This window comes from Ambystoma mexicanum, chromosome 10 (assembly GCF_040938575.1).
Source record: "Ambystoma mexicanum isolate Mex_15411 chromosome 10, UKY_AmexF1_1, whole genome shotgun sequence".
Lineage (NCBI taxonomy): Eukaryota > Metazoa > Chordata > Amphibia > Caudata > Ambystomatidae > Ambystoma > Ambystoma mexicanum.
Window position 1 is genome coordinate 46,164,502 of NC_090932.1, and position 19,997 is coordinate 46,184,498.

At 45.8% G+C, this 19,997-nt stretch overlaps 1 protein-coding gene across 6 annotated transcripts in view; it reads right to left on the bottom strand.

Moving 5' to 3' along the window:
• Positions 1–19,997, bottom strand: part of LPP (LIM domain containing preferred translocation partner in lipoma) — a 1,982,563-nt gene that overhangs the window by 1,520,654 nt on the left and 441,912 nt on the right. The gene's annotated exons all lie outside the window — the stretch shown is intronic.

Consider the following 19,997-nt stretch of genomic DNA (forward strand, 5'->3'; position numbering starts at 1 on the left):
GAACTAGGAGCTAAAATAAGCTGCTGGGTATCCAGCATTCACCAGTGACCAGGAGCTACCACTGGGCAACAAGGAGCTAGTGAATATCGTTCTGCAAATCTAGCTTCCACAAAAGATGTAAACATATCATTTTGTCCATTATTTATGACCCCTTATGCTTGAAATGTCATATCAATGTGTCAATGTTTATTTATAGATTGTCCCAAATGCACAGAGTTAAATTCACATAGTTGTGATTGTTTGGCATCAGTTGGCCTGGGGAGTCAAATGTAGCTCCTGGGAACTGTTGGTGTTATGCTAGCCAGGCTCTTCTAAGCTACAGGCAGGTGCTAAATAGCTCCCAGCTCCCCTGAATTTCGAAACCTGCAATCTAAAAAATAAACTTAGGACACATCTATATGACATTTAAAGCATAAGGGGGGTTCTAGTTCTCTCCAAACTGGACTACCGTAATAGCCTGCTCCTGAATCGTCCTTCCTCCACTCTGCGACCCCTTTAGCTTATCCAGAATAGAGCAGCAAGACTTCTCCTTGGCCTTAAGCCCAGGGACCGCATCTCTCCGGCACTAAAAAGTGTTCACTGACTCCCGGTTGCGGCATGGATTAAATTCCCTCTTCATCATCCACAAGGCTGTCTGGGCCCGGGGACCACACTATCTTTAACTTTATCTCACCAAATACTCTTCCACTTCACTCCTCTGGCACCAACTCTGTGTAAAGCATTTTGCTAAACAGAGGGCGGGTGGTCGCTCACTTTCCTCTGCGGGCTCCCTCCTCTGGAATAGCCTCCCCCTGGGCCTAGAGCAGGACCTTCTCAAATTCCGGAAGCTCCTTAAGACGTTCCTCTTTTCCTACTCCTGTCCACATTCTCTCCTCTGCTAGTGCCACAGTTGCTGAATCGGTGTTCTTGGCCCTTATGCATCTTCGGGGCCTTGACCTCCCTCACTGATTACTCCCAGCTCCTGTCTATCCACAGCACTACCCACCGCTCTGGAGACTCGCACTTACACCTCCCTCCGCTCTGGCCGTGCAGCACTCAATATTCCTAGTACTTCCTCTACGGCTCTCCCACGAGCTCGGACTCCCTAGCACTTATCCCCTCGTCCCTCTTCCTTTCTACACTTGCACGTTCTGAATACTCACAAGGAATAGTAGGTTCGTCACTCAGCTCTTAATATTGTGTTGTGTTCTAATTTACCCGCCCTGTCTCCCTGCCCCGTGGGCACTTTGAAACAATATATTCTTATAAGCGTCTAACAAGCAAATAATAGATATGAATAATGGACAAAATTATAGGTTTACGCCTTTCGTGGAAGTTAGATTTGTGGAATGATATGTACTAGCACCTCGTTCCACAGTGGTAGCGGTCACTGGTTAATGCTGGCTACCCAGAAGCTGCTTTGAGCTCTTGCTCATCCAAACTTAATTTCGAATCCTGTAAAGGTATCTACAGCGTGAAGCAGATGGCTTGTGACATCCTAAAAGAGCTGTCCGTCCTTTAGACTTCTCCATGGAATGGGTAGGCTTGGTTTTTGCAGAATCAAAAAAACATAAGACTAAGCAAAGGTTCGCCCATTCAGTCACTCATGTCAGTCAAGGGACCGGCTCCACTCCAGCAGACCCATGCATTCAAAATGCGAACAACCTAGGGTTGATTTATTTAGCAGTGTATATTCTTGAAAAAGTAACACTGCAAGTCACAGAGGAGTTTCCTGAAGGAGCAAGGCTGAAGGCCAAGTTCCTTTATGAAGTCACCAAACTCTAATAGGAGGTAACTGAAATCATGTATGTATGTATGTATGTATGTATGTTGGGGTGTCCATGAGCACATACATGATAATGCAGAAGAGAATAAGTATTTGCAAAATGACATCATGGGGGACAGGATCACTTCCCACATCGACTGAATTTCTATGGTTTTCCTGCAGCACATCAGCTCACCTTAACGGTCTCTCAACTAAAGTGTTTTCAGGGAATACATATATAAATATCTAGGACCCTTGTCTAATTTTTAGATTTAGGGATTAGTCTGAAAATTATACGATGGCACATGTCACATTATTGAATGGCATTTTAAAGGGGAGGGTAAGCTTGCTCGAGCCTCTCAGCCCACACAGTGCAGCCTTAGAGATCATACACCATTCTGGGCACATCTGTTACCTACTGTATAGCCCTGTACACTGTGTGTCCTTCAGTGTCCCACTAACACATGCCTTGGCCCGATCTTCGACGTGCTGCTGCTGGGCTCTTCTATGCTCCAACTCAGACACACTGCTAGGGAAGGTTGAATATTTTTTTATTTATTTATTTTTTGGATTTGTAGAGCGCACTACAGCCCACAGGCATCGAGGCGCTATAAAGGATACTTAAGGCTTGCTTAAGGGTTCCAATAAGCGGCCCACGAAAAAGGCTTAAGACAGTTGCTTACATAGTTATATTTGATAGTATTGTATACTGCATAGCATAGTGTGCTATTCAGTGGTCCATAAAAGGTAACATATGCAATATAGAACTCAAAGGGATAAGTCACGTACAGTCTTTTAATGTGTCATGCGTGGTCCACCAGACCTATCCCAATCCCTTGCACTTGTGCACAGAGCCGGGTGGGTCTATGCATCTCCCTGAATACGGTCACTTAGAAACAAGGATTGTGTGTAGGGGAGCACAAGTGACTGCTTGAAATGTGAAAGGTCTGAGCCGCCGTACCAAAATAGGACAGTTCTTAAGGAGAAGTGTGGAGGGGAGGAGTGAGAATACTACTACAAGAAACCCACCTGCTGCACAGGATCAGGATTGCGCATCCTCAACAAAAATGTGAACTATGATTTATCTAGCTGCAACATTACCAAATCACAGGGGTAATGAGATTTGGTTTCATAAAAACTAAGATACTCTATAGGGTGGACGGTTGTGGAGGGGGGGGGGGGTCGGTACGCCTTGGCCGAAACAAACATTGACAGAGAACACTTGACTGTAGGAAGTATATATGCAGGAAAGAACGGAGGTAGGACTTTCCTGGTCACGCTTGGCAAGAAGCCTGCAGAAATGAGTGAGGTGCGTGTTCTGATTGGGGCGATTTTAAATGATACAATACCCTGTGGTCAATAAAACGAGAGACATCTGTGTCAGAACATCGAGCAAGCGTTGTAAGTCAATCTTTCAAGCGCACCTTAAACGTAGGTGGCCCGTGGTGAATTAGAGAATACTCACCCAGCACGGGATACCGTCTCCTGTCCCCTCCCTCCCCAGACGTGGTGTAGGCGAGGCCTTGGTTTTTGAATATGCTCACACCTCACGTGATCTGGACTTTTCACTAAGGTGCAATGGACCGAAGACAGAGGCCAGCGGAGCATTCACGGCTTGATCTGGAAGCACGGGGAGGCTTCAAACCCTTCCCTGGAAGATGAACCATCTCTCAAGGTAAGCTACCCGACTGAGCAGCCAGGGGGCAGAGAGAAATCTTTAATCCCCGGGCATCCATCTGTGATTTCTCCAGGTGATCAATCGAGGACAAGAGGACGCTCGACAGTAGAGGTAACCCAGCGATCTCCAGGGTGGATATCGGCCACGTGTTCTCAGATTGCTACTCATCACTTCTCGTCTGGAGCCAAACCTGAGCTAAGAGCTGTCGGTTTTCCTTTACTGCGATTGTATAGCACGTGTAATCACTCCGGTCGTTGTTAAAAATGTAATAAAGCTAGCAAATTCACAGAGTCTGATGGCTCATTTCTACCAAATTCTCTTCCCAGTTATGGGAGAAGCTATTAAAAAAGAATCGAGGAAAGGGGATGCATTCACCACTATGACAGAGGCGGTAACTTCAGAAACAGCACCCCCTCTCCTCCCCCAACACCAGATGATATCCTCCAATGTCTGCTTAATGTTTCTTCTGACCACAGACATACAACTACCGACTAAGATGAACACCGCAGGCCTGGTCAGTGTGAGCCAGGTTGTCTTGGCACGGCTGCCATTCCCCTGCCACGAGACGTGCACCTTAGCTTCCTGCGCCTCTCAGTCAGCGCCACATCGCCTGTTCGTGCCACATACACACGTGCCTTTTGCGGGTTCCATGTGTACACAAAGCCTGGCCAATAAAGGCCGCGCTGTTGTGTACACGGTAAGTGGCGCTCTGAGAGCTGATGAGTGAGGGGGGCCTGTAGCGCGTTGGTACTGGAAATTTCTCCTTCACTTGGAATGCAGCACCGATCTGCGGTACCGATGTGTAGGCTTGGTTACATATTGTTCTCCAGTCTGGGACTGCGTGAGGTGGAGGTACCCTAAATCCAGGGACTCTTCTGGGCCATGATGGCTCGGGTAGCAGCTACCGAGTGTCCATTTCCGATGTGACGCGAGGCAGGGGTGCCGCGTCCATCTGCTTAGCCTGGATATTAAAGGGGTTTCTAAAGTGTTGGTCTGGCTCCTGGAGCTATTAAGATCCCTTGAGAGGTCCGCGACCGCTCCATTTGACCCGCTCAATGACTTCAGGATAATACCTCGGTTCTAGGTAGGGGTGTACCGAATAGTGAAATTACTATTCGGCCGAACCCGCATAGTGAGCCGAATAGTTGGTTTTTTAAATAGGGAGGGGGAGGGATAGAGAGGCTGAACAAGGGGAGAGTGTGAGATGCAGGGGAGGAGAGACGAGAGAAGAGCAGAGCAAGGGGAGAGTGAGCTGCATAGTTTACATAACATTTATGCCGTGTGGTAATGCGACGGTCCCGGCAGCTGCAAAACACACAAAGGCTGTGCTGACGAGTCATATAAGATGATGTAACTGTGTGAAAAAAGATGCAAGTGCGAATAAAAACGATTTAACAATATAGAAGTAGGCGGCTGCCCGTGAAATCTCCCGCCGCACAACCCGTTACGCTGTTGAAATATTTTACACAATTCGTACTGCTGTAGTGGGCTGCCCTGAGTGGCTGCGACGCTGCAGACCATTAAATAAACCCCTCTTACCAATGTACACAAATCAAGTGCCATGCTTGCAATACAACTTTAAATACCGTGCTGCACAATAACCACTACAGATACCAATTGCAGCAAACTTTAGTATTGTGCCATCATGAACACTCCTAGTCGGGGCCCGAAAATCCTCCTGTGGTAGTGACGTGACCCACGCATCTGCGAATGCGTGCCTTTTTTTAATTCCAATTTGACCTCCCGTTCATGGTATGGCAGCGTTCCCCTCTACTCCGTGCAGACGCAGTGCAACACGCCTTGCAACTGCTGGCGATACTCTGGTAGCCGCTATTCATTCAGACATGCCCCGTTAAACTGATAATGCGGCAACCGCTATGAAAGCAAAGGAAAATGCTGCTGAGATGCCCGCGGAGCCTTTGAACAAAATGGGTACTTCTCGCTTTGACATAATGTCTCCTGCTATGCTAAGAGCATCTGAAAAACCACCAGGGAAACAGGAGCATGGAGTACCCCATAAAATATGATCTTGCGTAGCCAGGGACCGCTACCGCTGACAGCTTTGCAGCGCTCCAACCTTCCTTTCACTCAAGCCCTCCATACTTGCGGTTGACCCAATCACGTGCGGCAACAGGCCTTAAGGAATAGCCAATTCTAGGACCTCGAAAATCCTCCAGTGTATTCCCGACACTGCCACTCCCTGAGTCACTGCGCTCCCAAGTTCCGACCTCACAAGATACTCCCCCCCCCCCCTATGGAATATCTCGTCCTGATGAAGGCCACACCATCAGAGCTTATCCTAGCTCACCCTCTGGCCGAAACACTGTTGTGTTGACTGTTATATTGTCTGTGTTGTCACTGTTCAACCCTACATTGTTTTGATGCAAATGTGCTAACTATTACATGCTATCACCTCACTAAGTCCACTGGTCTCCTTCCCAAGGACCCCTCAGTGGACATGTAAGCACTGGAAAGCCACTATAAATATTTGACATTTGTTACTTGCAATTTGGTCACTATACCTGAAAAATGTATAAATGTTGTATCTTGTGTGACTCCTAGTTAAGTGTATATACAAACACGTAAACTGCAGCTACTCAACATTGTCCTGACACATTGTCAGAATTCATTGACAGCCACGTGTACGCACTTGCCCAAGGTGTAACCCCCATAGGAATGTGTTCACTCTTCGTTCTTCAGCCAGGTAACCCATGACCTTGCTCATTTTTGCTCCTTAATACGTTACTACCTACCTGGGTAGAGCAAGGCATCAACCAGGTGCCCTTTTTGATAAACTATCATAGAAGGAGGAATATATATAAATATATATATATATTTTTTTTTTAAACTTCAGCTTCGAGTAAGTTTTCCAGGAACCTTCGGCCGAACCCGAATACTTGTTTTTCAGCCAAAATTCGGCTGAATACCTACTTGAGGCCAAAGTAGCAAACCTAGATCGATGGAAATCGTTCCAACTCTAGAACCTGCCACAGGGCTGGATTTTTCCCATCCAAACATTGCGTGAGCGGAGTGCTTTTGTGTACCTTGCATCAGGAGAACGAGACACTGACACCTTGCAAGACCGCAGACAAGAGTGTACCCAATTGCACATGATCGAATAAACTCAGTGACAGTTTATGGGGGAAAAGAAACCAACAGCACCAAGAGGACACGCCTGCCCAGAATGCATGGCCCAGCTACCCCTGGCACAAAAGGTTAGAAGGTTCGGAAACAATATGAAAGGTGTTCAAGAATTGCCTCTGGGAGGACACCGGTTCAGGTCTATCCCGATGAGTAATGCCAATAACACATGGAAGATACGGGTTTGGCTACTCTAATATTAAAAGATATTCGCAACCGTTCTCGATGTAATGCCTACATTCATGGCTTTTCGATAGGAGTGGGCCTAGGCATGGCTGGCCACACTAAACGGAAAAATGTTCTCCCCTATGGAACTGCCTTCTACTCCCTGGAGAGAGCACTTTGCTATCCAGGTTCGCTTCATTCTCGGGAAATCCGGCCCTACAGATGCCTTTACGAATCCCCTGTATGCTCCCGCCTTCTACTCCCTGGAGAGATGGGAGAGAGAACTTTCCCATCAAGGTACGCATCACTCTGGGGAAATCCGGCCCTACAGATGCCTGTACTAAACCCCTGTATATTCCCGCCTTCTACTCCCTGGAGAGACGTGAGAGAGCAATTTCCTATGCAGGCACGCTTCACATTGGGGAAATCCGGCCCTACAGATGCCTTTACCAATTCCCTGTATGCTACACTTTGTGGAGTTGCAGCTGACCTCCTGCACTTGAAGGGTGTTAAAATTCCCATCCTTTCTTATGTGGATGACAATGTTCTTTTAGACTTATGTGGGTCACATGAAAGCTGGGGGTCTGATCTTCCACATAACGGAGGCGCAGTGCTTTATGGATGTCTAACGCTGGAGCTGATTTTGGCGATGATATTAAGTGTTCATGAAAGGAATGTTGGGCTCTCTGGACATCTACAGCACCATGACAGCCCCATGCACCCAACCCATACTGTACAGACTGTCATATGCACGAAGCATCATTTTGAATGGCTGGGCTTTAAACTTGGATGCAGAGGAAGATATCTCCCTATTGCATATTAACTTGTGGGTTCTCAACATGGGTAGCGTTTGACAAATTCTCTGTAAATCGGACTCCCAAATAAAATTATTTCACACGATTTATTGGCATATCTTCAGTCTCACTTTGCAGGTCACTCTCCTCAAAAATACCTGAACTTGAGAGGTTGATGGGTTAACCGTCAAGTGGCTCTTGCTCCAGTTGCCCTGTTCGTAAATGCAAGGATCAATTCTAAGCAACGCTAATTAATGTACTTCTGGATAACTTATTCAAATCTGGTAAAATAACCGAATCTGTATTCCAAGCCAATCTATTCTTGACCTCAGTCTTGATAAAAGTGAATTCTTGGTGAGGTTGGAGGCCCTTTTTTCAAAGAGGGGAGCGTGAGGGATTGGACTATCCACACAGGGAGAGTGGGCTCTCCTGGGCCTTTTCCGTTTTCTGGTCATTTAAAAGAATGAATGATGGGCGAACAACCTCCGTAAATGTGGGGCCATTCCCGCATGTATTTTCCACACTCACAGCAGAAAAATAATCTTGTACTCTGGGAGGACGCAGTTTACCCGCGCCGCCCTCTCTGGTCATGTGTAGCCCTGGGTACATCAAAAGCCTTTGGCCGTGGGCAGCTGGATTAGAATTTCAAGGCCTAATGGATTTGCATTTCCATTGTCAAACCTTGCTGGTGGCGGCGAATACTGAAGAATATTAGCAGGCCACCAGGGAAGGCCTGGGTGCAGGAAGTGACAATGGAGACCAAATGCCAACAACCCTTTGTAATGCAATGTGTCAACTTGGTACTAACACCCTTCCTTGGTAGGAAAGGGCAGTGAATGTACGGTCTGGAATTAATCCTTTCAGAGTAGGGAAGTATGTGAATTGTAGGCGAAGGTGCTTTGCCCTCAACCCCCTAATTCAAAGGAGGCCCATGTTGTGATCAAGTGCCGCATAGGGCTCAGTTAATTAGGGAGACACTTTGATGTACAGCGGACAGGAAGATGGGTGGGATTTAGAAGTATATGTTGTCATCCTTCCCCTGTCTGTTGCCAAGCACCCTGGTTCTGAGCTGAAGCAGCACTTAAGATTATTGGTGGAGACCCAGGATTGGCTCACTTAAGTTAGGCTTGGCCTACACCAATCCCTGGGCCCCGTTTGACTTTAAAAGAGGGCTGAGCCCCTCACTGATCAGATCTGAAGACTTTGCAAGGAGTAAGACGGAGGACTCATTTGGACCTGAGCTGAAGGTACAGTCTACCTTACATCTTCCACCAGTGAAGGGAGCTCCAAGTGGGAAGCAAGATCCCTCCCCTAAACATCTCCCAGAGAACAGAGGGAGATACCCACTCAGAGGACCCGTCCAGCAGCTCCAGAACTGGTACCGAGCCAGTACACAGCATGCCATGCTACGTCCCGACAGCAAGCTTCCTAGGTGGAGCGTGCCAGAGTCTCTGGACAAAGGACAAGGCTGTTGCCTGCTAACACCCTCCTGAGATTTGGGCTGTCCGCCTTGCAAGAACACAAGCCTTGCAAAGAAGCTAGGAGTGCCACACAAGCATCATCCAGCACCCATCTTTTTAAGGACAATTTCGAGACCGTCGAGTCCTCTAACCACATCGGGCTGCACCACTGACTTGTCACGCTGCAGTCACTAGAGCCGTCCGAGACGCCTAGACCAGCATTCCAGATCCGCCAACCAGCACAGATAAGGATTCTTGGCCCGAGGCGCCGGACAGCCTGCAGACGTCCGTCCAGCCTCGCTTGCCGAACTGCCTGCCACGTGGTACCCTCAGTTGTCTCCTGCCACTAACTGTCTCACGCGCTGCGAAGAGCCCTGGAACCGGCTCGATGCGGTCGAGCACAAATAACTTTCAGCGCCAGGTACACTGTGGTTCTGCCCCCCATGGTCTTTCTCCGAAGGCCCCTGGAGACAGTTAAGACCCTCTGCCCCTTTGATGCTGGGACCAAAATAACCTTGAACATTAAGACTGATTGCTTTACCAGTTAACCTCCCGTCAGTATCCAGAGTGCATCTCTTTCCATTTATATGATATGGCATTTGTAACACGCCTATACACAAATGTTTCAAATTGTGAAACTACCTGTCCTTTGTGTTCCTTTACAGTGTGAGCTGTACCTGTAGTGTGCTAGAACTGTCTGTTGCAGTAATAATCAAGCAGATATTTGTTTACAGTCAGTCAAACAACTTTATTCGGCCTGGAAGGCCATCAAAGTGCATCCTAAAAAACAGTTCTAATACATGAACGCATGAAAAAAAAAAAAGAAGAACGACAACACACCCAAGTAGAGAACCAAACCATCCATGAGTGCCCCCCCACAGGTCTCTAGGCCAATAAACAGGAACCCTCAACCACCTTCCCTCAGGTATCTCCCGCAGCGCCTCGGGCCAAAGGCGGTTAGATTTGCCCCTGAAAGAGGACTAAACCCAGAGGAGGCTCTTGCAGGGCACACAAGGGCAGGTATAGGGGGTGCACTGACAGTAATACCACTTTTCCCTATCAGCCAATGGCCATTACATTTTTCCAATACGGCCCTTGCCAGATGGGCGCTCCCAAAAACCAGTTTGACGATGTCCGTTTTGGCTGAAGGATTGGACAGTCTGGTGCACTCCAACAAAGAGCCCATGGACACAAACTCACACTCCCCCACAGCCCGCAACCAATGTAGACATTTATTCCGCAGGGCGTCCCTTGGTTCTCTTGTGCCAAAAGTGGGTTTTAGAACACCATGAAGGAGGACCATGGAGCTACTACAGCCTTCATTAGTGTGGCGCCCCAACCTCGGCCTGCCTGGACCGGGGATTAAGGCACTAGCCCTCCTCCCCACAGGGTGCTGCATCAATGGGGGCTTAGTCCTTGAGTCTCGAACAGTGGTTTCACTCCTTCGGGGTGACAGTGGGGGAAAACCTAGCTTTGGACGGCTCCTCAGAGACCTAGCCACGGAAGTAGCCAGGGACGGACAGGGGATCAGGGGATGTGACCCTTTATCAAAGGCAAGATTAGGACCCCTAGGGCCGGACCCTACTGCGCTCTCACCTTCCCTACCCATACCCTCCTCCCCCCAAGTCCCCCGTGTCCCCTTGATCAACACTAACAAAAGATTTTTGATCTCGGCCATCTCTGATAACAGGAGGTTCCAGGGACAGCTAGGGAGGGTTGCAGAATCAGAGGAAGTTTGGGCTGGTAGAAAATGTTCACCATTTGGGATGGATTTAGAGGCCAGGGGAGCGCTAAGACGGGGCAAGAAGCCAACCCCTGGGGGAGCATCAGAGGTTGGCCTAGAACCAGATCTGGACGGATGGCAGGACTTCTCTCCCCTGCTCAAGTCGACTGGACCCAAGGCCTCAGGAGCCACAAACATGGGCACAGGGGAGGCGGCGGGATGGGCTTCAGCTTCAACATGAGTATGAGGAACTATAACCTCATGGTTTCGGCCGGAAAATGGATGAAAAGGGGCCGGCGCCAGAGAAGGCAACAGAGGTGGAACCCTAGATGGGGCCAGCGACACATTCCCTTTGATCAGTTTTGAAAACCCTATTGAGATCCTCTCACATCCGTTGGCCAAAGTATCCAGAAGTCCGGCTGTAGCCACACAGTCAAGACCCCCTCCAGGGGTTAACAGGTTGACAGGGGTCCCAAGGTCATCCAGAAATGGGCTTAAATGTCCAGTTGTGAGAAGAGGGATTGAAACATGATCACAGGAGGTCCTAGAGAGACTAGGTAGGGGCCCCACCTGCAAGCTGGGGGGGCAGGGTGGCTTGAGCAAGGATTCTAACGAGGCTCCCTCTTTGGTGCAAGCAGTGACCGAGGGCAGTTGGACAGGAACTCCTTTCCCACAGAGGCTCCCAATGCCAGTTCCCTTTGCCTGCGTAGCCCCCAGTGCTTTACGCAACATACCTCCCCTCAGCCTTCTGCCCCTAATTGGCTTCCGATTCACCAGCGGGGCCAAGGGTCCCTGTAGACTCGATAGAAGAGAGGATTTAGAGAGGTGAAGTGGGGAAAAAGGAGAGGAAATGTCTCCACCTTCCGTGGCTCCATTGGCGATTTCCTGGGGAAGACCCACCATGATATGACCTTGAGCGCCTGCAGGGGGGGGGGGTAGTAGAGGTCTGGCCCTCCACAATACACGCTATAGGCTTTATTGGCTTTGTTGGCCCTCCCCACAGTAAATGCCTCAGTCTCACCTCACCGTCCAGGTGCACCACCACGGGTCCGCAAACACCCTCCGCGGGACGCCAACACCCGCGCCCTTTCCCCGCGGGCTTCACCCGGCGGGCTTGCGTGTCCGTGCCTTTGAAGGTGGGGGGGGCGTGGCCAAAGAACGAAGGCCCTCCTGGGCCAGACAAAGTCCCCTCCGCGGGACGCCAACACCCGCGCCCTTTCCCCGCGGGCTTCATATTTGTTTACAACCTTGACTGGATAAGTCTCTTATCATTGGGTAATAACTATTTTTGCTGTGTTGGAACTAACCAACGATCCACGAACTTGCGGTGATAAGCCTGCCGTTCCGTCCAGATTACCAAAAATTGGACAAGGAGGTCTTATAATGTACTTGTATTCCAATCAGTTTGGATCCCTTCTGGTGTACTAGAGGTGTGGGGCTGATGGCTGGTTTAGAAATAGATATGTATCCCTGGACCACTGGTGTCCCGGAAGTTGATTAGTCTCCGGAAGTCTTAGAACTCAAACCTTTGAATTTGGCATCATCTACCATGTTATCGCCTCAGACTACCCAGGTTTATTTGACTGGAAGTGTCTTTTTATAAGATGGATCTTATTGGACAAGGTTATGCTTTAACTTTCTGGATTTTTATTTAATCTGTATTAAGCTGTTCAGCTCTACTGAAAGACCAGTGCAGGGGACAGGATTGTTTGCCCGAATATTCCTTAGAGTGGGTCCACATCCAGTCCTTTTGCCAATGCAATTCCCTGAGAAGAACTTTATTGTACCCGACTTTCAGCAAAGCCATCCAGCCTATTTATGTTTATTATGGTCAATGTTTAGGCTTTAAAATCCTTAAGAAGGCTTTGCACATTCGACGAAGACGATTGCAGCCATGTAATGATTAAAGTTACGTGCGACTAGAAAATAACCTCTTACCCATTTTGTTCATTTTATGTAAATGCCTCGAAAATGGTAACATTTTAACTATTTTAAAGTATGTACTGTTTTTATAATTTTCTTGTAGATGGAACTGTGTCGACACCTACATTGATTTAGCTTATATGGATACTTTATCCGAAATGATCAAAAATGTATATTGCTTCTCCTGGTTTGAGGACGGGATCTGTAGAATAGGTGGCATTTGGAAGGATGACTCCTCAGTGTCAGTAACCATCCGATCTTTCCAAGCATCGACCACAGTATTCAAGGGGATGTTAAGTGATGCCCCTACTTTATACAGACTCTTCCTGAAAGACTCCTTTCAGCCTGCACTCTATAAAGATTGATGGCGAAAATGGATGGACAGTCGCGCTGCTTGGATTTCAGAACACGGTTGTCGCTAGTTGTCGACTACTGGTCCTCAGTGTTGAAAGTTGAACTAATGTATGGGTAATGAACGAGAAACGTACACACCGCATAGCAAAGTACGCATTTCAGACACTTGTCGGGCTAGCGGGCTACAGTGAGCACACTGGTCCACATTCCAAGGGAGTTTGACCAGGTAAAGCCCTTTTGCAGGTTTGCATGGGAACATCTGAAATGGAATGCTGCTGGTGAGACTGTCGCTTGGCTGGGATCCGAACCTGGGAGGTGGCAATGAAAGGTGGATTTATCATGCACAGATCACTGCCAAAAAGAGCTTTAAAAAGAAAAATTAGGAAAATGAACAGATCACCCTCTTGGGAGTATCGGATTGAAAGTTTGTGCATGCTGTCTGGGAGAGAAAGAAGTGCGCGAGATGAAGAACTATAAAATCCTAGGAATACACTATTTGGACCATTTCCATTCGCCCATAACATCGCTCTGCTCTCCCTGCAACCCCCTGACCCAGACTTCCTCTACCTACTGTATCGAAACTTGTCTCGCCATTAGTGTATCATGAATTGTCAATTTGGGCTGTACCATGCTACCCTATATCGACAATTTCTCAATTCCATAATCTCTTCATGGCCTCATCTTGTTCAATCCCACAGCTCCCATTTTCTGGTCTCACGGACCTGGGTCGTGGATAGGACGCCACTATCCAGTCTCCATCGCCGAACACACCCTAGTTAACTGCTTCAATACCTATTTCCTCCTCCTTAGCTTTTTAAGAGGATGTCTTTGAAACCTTGGGGTTTATAAGGGGGCGGAAAATACACAGAGAAAGTGCAATGAGGGCTCTTTTGCAATAGGTGGCAGGCCAAGCCATACATCTTGCAAGGCGGCGGCCATGCATGGTCCCTTGGAGAGGTGCTGATCAGGAAGACTATATAAAGGACTGATATGGACTGACTAAAAGAGTCTAAACCCGGAAAGCAGACTCATGGGAGCTTGGGAGCTTTGCTTCCCCAGATAAGGATGAGATGCAAACCAACTCTCGCCTAGAAACACTTGTGTACAGGCGCGTTATAAATGTCATATCATAACTACAGACTCTGATCCTTACTTGGCAGTCAGATGGTACCCAGATCACGATCTCTGCTAGGACCAGACTGCTTGTCTCTAAAGACCAGTGAAAGCAGTTCCAAAACATTGATGTGCCCCTAGAGAAAGTCAATCACTTTGACTGGGCTCTAGCAATAAAAAGAAAGCCAGAGCATGGCGGAAAGCAAAGAGCACAACCGTTAATTCCTATTCAGAAAAGTATGTACTCTCGCTCTGCAGCTAAATACCTCTATCAAAATCTAGAATTTGACTAAAGCTCATGAATTGTGTCCACGTTCTAACTCGCAATGTTAGCTAGTAAGCCATGTTATTGCCCAAATTCTAAAATGCGCATCAAACCAGCCTCAGGATTATCACCTACTTATACATGTATTCTTTGGAACAGGACATGTGTTATGCTGTAGTGTATAAAGTGATGAAGGTATAATAAAGACAAACAATATGCAAAGGGCTGGTATCACGTGAGGATCAGTGGCCATCACCAAGTTTAACACATTAGTAATGGGTAAGCCAACAAAAAGTCCTTCACCCACTAGAGTACACACTCAAACACTGCAGTCTAAATTGCAGAAAATATATATTTATTTTGACTAGAATTAATTCACAGACACAATCTAATAGCAATATAAAGTGCTTAAGTACCAAAGTGCCAATAATATTCATAATCACATTCATGCAATACTACTTATTTGTCTCAACACACTCCTTCACGGATAATCAAACATACTCCTCACTCAATGAGCAGCCACAATGTGCAAATACATCCAAAATGAATTCCAACAATACGTAGACTGCGAATAGAATCCACATGTTACGATAAAACAAGCATGCAGTCAACAATATAACTCCCCGTGTGTTGGTCCAGGAATATGTTGACTAGCGGAGGTCTTCAATTATGACGAGCAAAGGTTAAACATTCTCAGGGTCAATACTATAGTTTGCAAATGCCTTCACATGCTCGTTTCAACTTTTAAATGACTGAACCATAATATCCCATAGTCTTCATCAGGACCAAAACTATCTGCAAATTAATCATGCAAAAAATGTTCTTGATTGGATTGCTTCATTGAGTATCTCAAAGTGACCGGGTGTGAAATAGCGCCTTAAAATCCTTATGTCCATCCTAATTTAAATAGGAGGAATCCATGTCCGCAAGCAGTTCCATATCTTCGATCGCACTCAAGTAAGCTGAAGTACAAGTATCACAATACAGTGCTCTTCAACTCAACCGGAGCAGTCAGTTCAAAAGAATATCTGCTCAATATCCACCTCTCCAAAACTCTGCCATCCTTCCTCCACCTGCGACCTCACCCGTACAACCCATATAATAAATACAACCAATAACTTATGAAAGTTACAGCAAGACAAATACACGCATTATAAATAAAGATACACTAGCGCACACTTCTGGTATCCAGACAGGTCAGTGTCTGCATTACTAAAGTGAACACGAAAACTAATTTTGGGGATTATTTTTACGGTTTCGCCATTTTTTTCTGGATGCAAATGAAAAGGGTGGAGGCACGGTTACAGACAGATATATTAAAAGTAAACATTTTGATGGAGGCAAACAAATCTGTCTAGAACACAAATGAGAGGGTCGAGAAAAAAACACAAGGGCTTCCTCCCTTACTATTCATTCAAGATTTTGCACATTGATGTGTAAAAATAAAAAATAATAATTAAAAAAATAATCACACCTAAACTTACAAAAACTTGTTTTATATAGTTTTTGCTTTTTTCGTAGTTTTGAGATATACTTCCGAACATCATTGATTACAACAAAACAAGCAACCACAATTTGCACAATCAAAACAAAACAAAAGCAAGTGGATACTCTTGCACATGGTTCTATAACAAGGACATAATACAGTTTCTACTGTCGCAATACAAAGGGGGGCGACAGGGGTCAAAATACGATAGACAAGTGAAGAACAAGTATATAATACATATATCGGTATCAAACAGTACACATTGGTAACACTGTGTTTGGAGGGAAAATGCTTTTGCTTTGTTTTGATTGTGCAAACTGGTTGCTTGTTTTGTTGTAATCAATGATGTTCCGAAATATATATATTTCAAAAAAGGTAGCAGGCGCTCCTCTCCAGAAAGAACATGGCATGATAACCTGTTCTGAGATGAGAGTTTGCAGCACACGCTTTTTATCAAACTACGAAAAAAGCAAAAACTATATAAAAACAAGTTTTTGTAAGTCTAGGTGTGATTGTTTACACATCAATGTGCAAAATCTTGAGTAAATAGTAAGGGAGGAAGCCCTTAATTGTTTTTTTTCTCGACCCTCTCATTTGTGTTCTAGAAACTTAAGCCCCTCCTGGGCAGAATAGGTTGGTCCTCCAGGAGCCCTTTTTTGACTGGCAAACGAATTTGGTCATGCCAATTGGATTTCGGAGGACTATGTGGTGTGAAATATGGCCCATGAAGTCCAGGAAAAGACCAGATTTGTAAAGGCCCACTGATATCTAAGGCCAGCACAGAAATGGTGATGTCAGACATGAGGCCTATTGAACCAAAAACAGGCCTCAAATCTGAAGGAAAGAAAGTGGGCCTGAATCAAAAGTGCGAAAATATGCGCAATGCATTTCAGAAAGGAAAAGACAGACATGAGGCTGATAATGCCATTTTATTCAATCCATGGAGAGCTGCACTTATAATTTAAGAGGGGACCAGTGTGTACATTATCTTCAAAGTAATACCAGATCGTGCTCCAGCCAGCTAAAGTGAAACCGAGCTCATTGCATTTACAAGAAATAGAAATTTCCTGTTAGTTTTTCCCTCATCCAAATGACAGTATGCTAAGAGAAATACTCACTAGACTTTCAAAGTTTGAACATGGTTTCCCCATGCATCTCCCCTATACATATGGACAATCCAGAAGTGATACTCATGTATTTTCAAACTGTGAAATTAAAAAGAAACTTTGTACATATGGATAAGGCTCAAGATGTAATTTATAATACATTTGGGTGGGAGTTTAACAGGCCACTCACTGTCTGCAGGGTACACGAGCCGGTCATTTCTCCAAACATGAAACTTAAACTCCACAACCTTTCTTCTGCTGCCCTGAAAACAGGGGTCTGGTTGTCAACTATCAAAGCCATTACTTAAATATATAGAAAGAAATACATTGCTTAGATCAAAACCACAGTGAAAAACAGATAAGGCCATGCCTGCTCTTGCAGCAGAAAAGACCTGGACGTCTCAATTCCCATAAAAGGTCCATTAGGGTTGCCATCATGGCCTCATAGGCCTTGAAGAGCAATAGGCTAAGATAAACATGAGCCAGCCTCTGCCTAGTCACATGTGTAAGGATAAAAGAAACTTAGAGGATCAAGGGAGAGGGCTATAGTGAGAGAGGCCTGTGAAGGCTGCAGTTCAATAGAAAAATGCATTTTATTGCATAAAAAGGGCAGCGTAGATGCCACAACAGTCATTCCAGACTTTTATTAAAGGTGACAGCAACCCCCTTTGAACCATGCTAAAAACGACTTTTCAGTGATAAACAGGACTAAAGTTATTAATAAAATTTGATTTGGGCCTGAAAATTATGAAGGGGTATTTTTCACTGATACGGCTCCTGAGTAAATGAAGAAAAACCGTATCTCTGCATATGAAGGGCATGCCAACTTCAGATTATCATCATCTGATTTGCCTTAAAATTTAGTTCTCAAGAATATATTCATACATGTAAAGATTTAAACATTTAGGGTACTTGCCATGTTGATATATTGCAAATTTTAAACATGCCAAGCCCACTTTCAAATTGGGATGAAGCTTCTCCTCCCACAGCGGTCCGAAACTCACTCCCCTTATCTCCTTGCCCTATTAATACACAGGTGGGAGGTGGGTAGAGAAAATCAACCAATCCGGTTTGCAGGAATAATGACAAGTTTGTGATGTCATTTGCCCTATAAGTAGATCAGTTTGCATTAGAACTGGGCTTTTTGTCACTTATTCTGGGAGGCAGCCTGCTGCTGAACTCTTGCGAGAAACATCTGAGCAGGGAGACCTAAATCTTTCATTGGAGACATGATCCATGAGAGATAGAAGCTGTCTGGGACCCCTTGGCAGTTTTAGAGTAGACTCTCCTTGACTGACATAGCTGTCCCAGTGGTGCCCTGCGGTTCCGCGATGCCCATTCCAATGCCTCTCCTGTAAGTAAAACTATCCCCAAAGCCATAAATTGTGTAGGCCCTGCCTTTTTCATGCATTTTTGTAGTTATTTCCCCACAGCAAAATATCCTGTTTGTCTGTGTAGATCCTTAGCATAAAGTAAATCAATGAATTCCTCTATTGAAATCACGGGATGCGTTTGTTGGCATTCAAAACCAACAAGCTCTTCCCAGTGTGTTGTGAGCCGGTATAGACAAAGATCTTCCAAAAAAATGCATCCCAAAAACCTGTTTCCACGCAAGCGTTCGGGGTGTAAAACGAAATTCCCCATTGATCCCCTTCATTTTAAATAAAAAATGGGAAGTCTGACAGTGCCTTTGCATGTTCAGGGTGTTAAACGAAATTGCCCCCTTGTTCCCACTAATCAAAACCACAAAGCACTGCCTGTTCTTTTCAGGTATGGCAAAACGAAATTCCCATTGCTTTTCTGTCCCTCATATTTCATCTGTGGTAACAAGTAGAAAAAGAAAAACGATTTTGCCCCTTGAATCCCCTTTTTCCAAACAGTTCATTTTATTAAAATCCTAAAACGATTTTCCGATTGTGTTCCCACTCTATGCCACTGGCCTTCAATTCAAAGGGGTCAGGTCTAGTTGATGTTTGGATGGTGTGGGTTGCTGGGAGAAAAGTATCATAACCAAATCAGCAATTACTGTGTGTCTTGAATTGTTCTCTTCTGTATTGGTGGGCGATTTATAAAGAAATAATATTGACTGCATATCTCAGTGTTCTATCTGTGTTGGTGCCTTTACGGAAGTCATATTTGTTCTTGTGTTGCCAACAGCACTGGTGGCTGATGTTCATCTACTTGTCTAATTTGGTTTAAATAAATATATTCTTAATACACACCGGCCTGGTTCCTAGTCCATTGTGGCACCGGGTATTTGTTAGGCTTTAGTAATTTGTTGTGCGCCATATTCATTGGGGGAAAGGAACTCTGAGTTGAGTGTGACCACGTAATAAACTGCAACAACTATAAACCCTGTCTTACTAGGTATACAGTTGAGCGCTGCATATATGCCACACTTCAGATAATGCAAAGGAACAAAAGTCCTGTGTCAGGCATCTTCTATCTTTCTGCATCTTCTCGCATCATCTATTTCAGTTCTTATCCAACACCCTTAAACTACCCTCCCATATATCCTAGTCTCTACTATCCGCCACAGTACTTCGGTGCCAGCTCGCAAAGCCCCACCTATTCTCTCCCCACTATTTTTTTTGCCTGTGCCTCATCCAAATCCCCAAGTCTCGTAACCTTGAGCACACCAGTGACAGCAAACTGATGCTACAGCCACTGGTGTAACAGGGGGCCCCACTAGCACATGTCCTGGGAGGGGGGGCCCCACTTGAAGAAAAAAAAGAAAAACAAATAGGTTTTCAACATTTCTTTTTCTCAATGTTTCTTTAATTCAAGCAATTATTTCTGTAACAGAAATTATTTCTTTATGAAGGCAGAGCGACTGCAAAAAGAAACATTCTTTTTGAAGTCTGAGGGCTCCCCACCCCATGTAATCTTAATTAGTCCTAGTCCCACTCTTCCTCATCCCAAAACTTACATATGACGCAAGGAGCCTCATATGTACGCTCTAGGACAAGAAAGGAGGGACGTGAAGCTAATTCTGGGCCAAGGAGCTTATTTTGGAGGTTGGGTTGGGAGGGAAAGGGGGGATTT